General features: G+C 45.7%; 1 non-coding gene across 1 annotated transcript; it reads right to left on the bottom strand.

The window, feature by feature from the left end:
• Window positions 1-340: 340 nt before the first annotated feature.
• Window positions 341-415, bottom strand: Trnas-cga (transfer RNA serine (anticodon CGA)). Its single transcript has one exon. It is a non-coding gene; the product is annotated as a tRNA-Ser (tRNA).
• Between the last annotated feature and the right edge of the window lie 6195 nt (window positions 416-6610).

The following is a 6610-nucleotide window of genomic DNA, read 5'->3' on the forward strand; positions in this document are numbered from 1 at the left end:
CGCACACCAAACCGCAAAGCAGCTTCTGAGATCTTGGATATCCATGCTCCCAGAAACTGCATGTGCTTCTTGCTCATTATGGAGCAAAAGCAATGTAGGGTGTATTATGGGCGCAGAAAAGAGATATGGGAAACTTTCTAACGGACAGCTTACGGATAAGTAGAAATTACACTGATCGCTGTTCAAATTGCAACGCCACCGTCTCTTAAGTAAGATCGTGGCCAGATGTATCAGTAGAAAAATGTACTTGACAACAAACTAATTCCTATACATACGTCATGTATAAAGAAAAGAAAACTACAATTACAGATAATGAAACTTCCTGGCAGATTAAAACTGTGTGCCGGACCGAGACTCGAACTCGGGACCTTTGCCTTTCGCGGGCAAGTGCTCTACCAACTGAGCTATCCAAGCACGACTCACGCCCCTTCCTCACAGCTTTACTTCTGCCAGGAAGTTTCATATCAGCGCACACTCCGCTGCAGAGTGAAAATCTCATTCTGGAAACATCCCCCAGGCTGTGGCTAAGCCATGTCTCCGGAATATCCTTTCTTTCAGGAGTGCTAGTTCTGCATGGTACGCAGGAGAGCTTTTGTTAAGTTTGGAAGGTAGGAGACGAGGTACTGGCAGAAGTAAAGCTGTGAGGACGGAGCGTGGGTCGTGCTTGGGTAGCTCAGTTGGTAGAGCACTTGCCCGTGAAAGGCAAAGGTCCCGAGTTCGAGGCTCGGTTCGGCACACAGTTTTAATCTGCCAGGAAGTTTCATATCAGCGCACACTCCGTTGCAGAGTGAAAATCTCATTCTGATTATAGATAAAAATACGTCCAGTCACAACCTGTGACGACCATCACTTGGCATCTCCGAAGCATACTTGAAGCAACGTTTTCCGCGTATTTACGTGGAAGAGACCTCCAAATGTATCGCATCTGCGTTGACAGCTGTTTCAAAGTGAAGACGTTTGTTGTTGCAACTTAGTTTTGATGTAAGATCATACACGTTCAATAGTATTAGCGTCAGACGACTGGGAGTTGCAATCCGGAATCTGCACACCTTTCCCCGTTTTCCAGTCGCTCCAAAGCCTGCTACGGTACTTCGGATGATTTGTAACACCGAAAATACAGATAAAATACCTTTGCACCATGCAAAAATTTTTGCCGTTTAATATCCGTTGATATCTTCCACTGCGTAGCTAATTGTGACACTGTAAGCTTTGTTACAGAAATAATATTTAATATGTAATGGATGTAATAGTGTATTTATTTCTGACTGTATATAACTGATTGTAATTTTAATGTAAATACTGTTTGGATAACAGACAAGGGAAATTTATTTTAATGTATCGACAGCAGTAGCTGTTCCGTTGTTTATCTATGGGTATGGAGAGCTTGTCGCGCCTCGAGCAGAGGGCAAGCAGAGCAGCTTGAGAGCTGAAAAAGTGCGGAAGTGTTTTGTTAGCCCGCGAGTATTGAGAGGAGGACATGAGTGGACAGGTGGAGGAAGCTGCAATTCTAACTGTTGCCTGCCCCATAATTATCCGTGGCTCTGTAGAATACTCGCGGCACTCAGTCAGCAGCAGCAATAGTAGCAGCTCATCATTGTTGTCGCCTACATTCTTCGTCGTCCGGCCAGCTACAACATCGCAAGACCGTTGAATGACAAAATATAAGTAATATTGTACAGGCATTCCCCCGTGGTGTTCCTTTCACAATTTTCGACTAACTGTCATGAATAATAAGCTGCAATAGTTAAAATTTGAAGGGCAGCTGTGTTGTCATTGGCCTCAGACACTAACACCAAGCATGGTCCGTTTCCTTTCCACGTAGTCACCAGGTGTCGCAAAAATATGCAACCTGATTAACTACTTACTGCCGGTTTTGTTTGTCTGCTAATGACAAGTTTCAGGCTAAATTATTCTGCCTCAGTAACTGTTCATCCTTGTATTCCATAACAGAGCTTAACTATTGTCCATTTTCGAGTATTACTTTCACTAACTGAAACTAACGTAAAATTTCGCTGGCAAAACTGATAACTAAAGATACAGTACAAACTAAGAGTGCGTAGTTTCATTTAATATGTATTTAGCTCAGCGACTGATTTCTGCTGCATGGTATGTGTTTATTGTTCTTATATTAAAAGTAAAATCAGCTGCTCATTGTTTAGAGGGCATTCAATTCGGTCTTTCAGTAATCAAGAGTAAATTGCTTGCCGGATTGTAAATTTTCCATTATGTCTGATTCATTTATTTTCTCGCGAACTGTTGTGTTGAGGAAAAGCGTGACAACCTTATGTTGACACGCCAGAGTTTATTTGCTTATTTTGCTTTACCATTATCTTTCTTAGGATTTTCGATATTCTTTGCTCTAGTAGATGACGACCGTTAAATTATCCAAATATTGCTTGGTACCTTTGCCGCCTGTGTGGTTCGTGAGCGACTGCACTATATTCCAACCGTTCCAGAATTATCGTCAGTATTTGTATTAGCTTTAGAATAGATTCTTCCTTCAGAAGGGTCTGTTGTACCCTTTGCTCCTACTAACCGGTTTTATTTTCCCTCGGTAAAGATAGCCTTACGCACCGTAAAATTTCACTAGCCATACGCGATCACAGTCAATTGTATCGCAATCCAGTAGGCCGATTAGGAATGGGGAGGTTACACATTGTTCTCCTGCAGTGTCCAGTCTTCATTTTCGTTGATGACCATATGTTTGAGCCGGCCGGAGTGGCCGTGCGGTTCTAGGCGCTACAGCTGGAACCGAGCGACCGCTACGGTCGCAGGTTCGAATCCTGCCTCGGTCATGGATTTGTGTGACGTCCTTATGTTAGTTAGGTTTAATTAGTTCTAAGTTCTAGGCGACTGATGACCTCAGAAGTTAAGTCGCATAGTGCTCAGAACCATTTGAACCAAATGTTTGACAGGTAGCGTCAAACATCTTTGATAAACGAGTCGCGTAAGCTGCATTCATGTCTCTTCTGTGTATCTCAGTTAAGAGTTAAAAGGAAAACTAATGCTTTACGGACACTGAGTGAAGGACAAAGGTTCCCTTTGTTGGGTTATGAAAGAAGTAAAGAGGTAACATTTACCATCTGTGTGTAATACCGACAAAACATGTAAACTGCTTGTAAACAGCATTTACAAACGACTTATTGGTGTTAAGTGTACCACATGCTTGAATGTGAAAATGAACAGAATTTCAGCACAGCCAAAAAAGTTGTTGTGAAGCTATGTCTATTACACAATACACTGATCAGCCAGAACATTATGACTTCCGACATGCTATGGATATAAATTCGTGCAGGCGATAGCAGCGTCACCTGGCGACGAATGACCGCTGGTCAAAGCCACGCACGGTAGATGTAGAACGAGCGAGCGTGCTGTCCGTGTATAGAGTAGGGAAGGCGTGCCAAAAAGTGCCATCTATCTGAGTTTGACCGAGGGCAGGTTGTGATGATCCGGAGGCTCGGCAAGAGCATTTCGGCCACTGGACGACTCGTCGGTGTTCGAGGACTGCTGTGGTAAGCGTCTTCAACGTCGTGGCGAAACCAAGGCGCAACCAAGTCCAGACATTGTGGAGTTGGGCGGACACCCTTCACTACGAGGTGCATTCAAGTTCTAAGGCCTCAGATTTTTTTTCTAATTAACTACTCACCCGAAATCGATGAAACTCGCGTTACTTCTCGACGTAATCAACCCTGCAGACGTACACATTTTTCACAACGCTGACGCTATGATTCCATAGCAGCGGCGAAGGCTTCTTTAGGAGTCTGTTTTGACCACTGGAAAATCGTTGAGGCAATAGCAGCACGGCTGGTGAATGTGCGGCCACGGAGAGTGTCTTTCATTGTTGGAAAAAGCCAAACGTCACTAGGAGCCAGGTCAGGTGAGTAGGGAGCATGAGGAATCACTTCGAAGTAGTTATCACGAAGAAACTGTTGCGTAACGTTAGCTCGATGTGCAGGTGCGTTGTCTTGGTGAAACAGCACACGCGCAGCCCTTCCCGGACGTTTTTGTTGCAGTGCAGGAAGGAATTTGTTCTTCAAAACATTTTCGTAGGATGCACCTGTTACCGTAGTGCCCTTTGGAACGCAATGGGTAAGGATTACGCCCTCGCTGTCCCAGAACATGGACACCATCATTTTTTCAGCACTGGCGGTTACTCGAAATTTTTTTGGTGGCAGTGAATCTGTGTGCTTCCATTGAGCTGACTGGCGCTTTGTTTCTGGATTGAAAAATGGCATCCACGTCTCATCCATTGTCACAACCGACGAAAAGAAAGTCCCATTCACGCTGTCGTTTCGCGTCAACATTGCTTGGCAACATGTCACACGGGCAGCCATGTGGTCGTCCGTCAGCATTCGTGACACTTTTCGCATTTTCAGGTCGTCATGCAGGATTGTGTGCCAGAAGATATGGTCCCAGCTCTCTCCAGCAAACGACCAAGGCCTCATTGCTTCCACGCCACTACGCATCGCTGCTGTTATCCGTGCCAAAGGTAGACATATTAGCTATTATGTAGGTGGTCGTAATGTTCCGGCAGATCAGTATATACACTGCAAACAGTTTCCTTCGCAGTTTTCACTCGCAAACGGGTTTACACGAACCTGCGGTCACTGACCGCAGAAATTCCTGTCGGGTTGCTCATTTACAAGGCGTGGGACTCGTGTCCGATGACTCTAGCTTAGAAATTTTCTAAGACAGCGTTCTTGCATCGTTTCAATTGGCCTGCCAGTGGTAAACAATTCTTTGTAGACATGATGGACGGTGATTGTTGATACAACAACAAATGGAACCATTTCCTTCCTGGTGTGACCTTGGGCGTCTCCTTACAAGTTAGCCCCGTTCCACCATTTTCAGACGTCTGGACGTACATTCTACCTTACGGCATTGATAACAATCAAGCAACTACCACACACACACACACACACACACACACACACACACACACACACACACACACCGCTTTCACTACCATGGCTGATGTCAGTGGTTGTGGAGGGTCACATCACAGTGTGGTACCGGTTTTACGCCTTCAAGAGTACTGGATAGTGATGAGTGTGCTCTTTTAAGGGCTCCCTAATATTTTTGCTTTAAGCTTTTGTTAATTATATTCCTCTAGGAAATTTAAACACAGGGAGGATAAAGTAACACAACATACAAGGGTTGTTCGGAAAGTAAGGAACGATCGGTCGCGAAATGGCACCCACAGTGAAAATCAAAACTGTTTTCTTTGCACATTTAGCTACACCTTCCAGGTACTTCTAAACATAGTTGCCGCTCCAACTTGGACATTTGTCGGAGCGTTATGCCAAATTTCCAACACCATCATGATAAGAGGCAGCCGCCCGTGCTTTCCAATAATTCTCTACGCTAGTCTGTAGGCCGTAGCCAGCGTTTCATGTGAACAGAGATGATACTCAGGACGAGCCAATTCGGGCTGTGTTGTGGGTGATCGAACAATTCTCATCAAACAGGCTGCATAAGCGTCTTAAATGCCCCTGCAGAGTGTGGCTGAGAATTGCCGTGAAGAAAGAAGTGCGTGGCAGTTGTGTTAGGTGGGCTGCATTCTTTAAGGCGATGTCTCTCAGCGGGCTGTCCTAGTTGGTGGGTGACATTTTTGTTCTAGGCACGTTTACACGTTTACTCGCTCACAGTGCCTCACAACTGAAAAGAGCGTCTTGATGCGATCGACGGTCATACTAGAGACACTGCCCAACACATCTGTGAAAAGGCTCGTCGGATTTTCACAGTGGTTTCCATTTCACGTCCGATCGCACCTCACTTCCCGAATAGACCTCGTACTAACTACTAGGTGGAAATGAATGAGAGGTCGCGTACAGAAAGGCGGACGTCACAGCGCATGACGTCAGTGTAGCTACAGCTCCAAATGGGGCCGGCCACGCAACATGACGCAGGGAATAGACAGTGTTTGTCAATTAGCGAGCAGTTACAATGCACTCAAGACATGCTCTGCGCTATGACATGGCCCGCAGACAAAATGTCGATGTCAAACGCGATATAATCTGGAAACTGGAAGAAGTGTGACGAGTGTACTCCAGGAGTTTGGTATTGCTCACAGCATTTTTCCACTTGTATTGGGTGCATTGCGAGCCACACGTACTGCTGCCCTAAGGAGAGGAAGTTGTGTACCGCGATCAAATACAGCGACTGATGACTGCTATATTGTGCAACAATCTGAAATTTACGCACGTCGAACAGCGGGTGGAAATGCAACCACGGATAACAAGGGTGCGAGGTGCGCAGTTGCACCCTCCACAGTATGCGAGTGGTATCTTTGCCAAACTGCCGGCATGTTGTGTTTGGCTGACACGCGCTCAGCGCCGGCACAGTTTGTGACGGTACCGAGAGCATAAGGACTGTATCAACGAGGATTGGGGTAGCGTGTTCTTCTCGGATAAGAGATTCAATTCGAGTAGTCATTATGGACGTTTCCTCATGTGGCGAGAGGCGCGAACACGTAATGTACCCAGGAACATCACGAAAATTGTCGAGCATGATCGTTTCGTGGTCCAGGTGCTATGGTGAGCGGAGGCTTAATGTTGCACGGGCGTACTGACCTCCATAACATTGAACACGGTACACGCCAGTGGCATTC

Source organism: Schistocerca cancellata, chromosome 1 (assembly GCF_023864275.1).
Source record: "Schistocerca cancellata isolate TAMUIC-IGC-003103 chromosome 1, iqSchCanc2.1, whole genome shotgun sequence".
Lineage (NCBI taxonomy): Eukaryota > Metazoa > Arthropoda > Insecta > Orthoptera > Acrididae > Schistocerca > Schistocerca cancellata.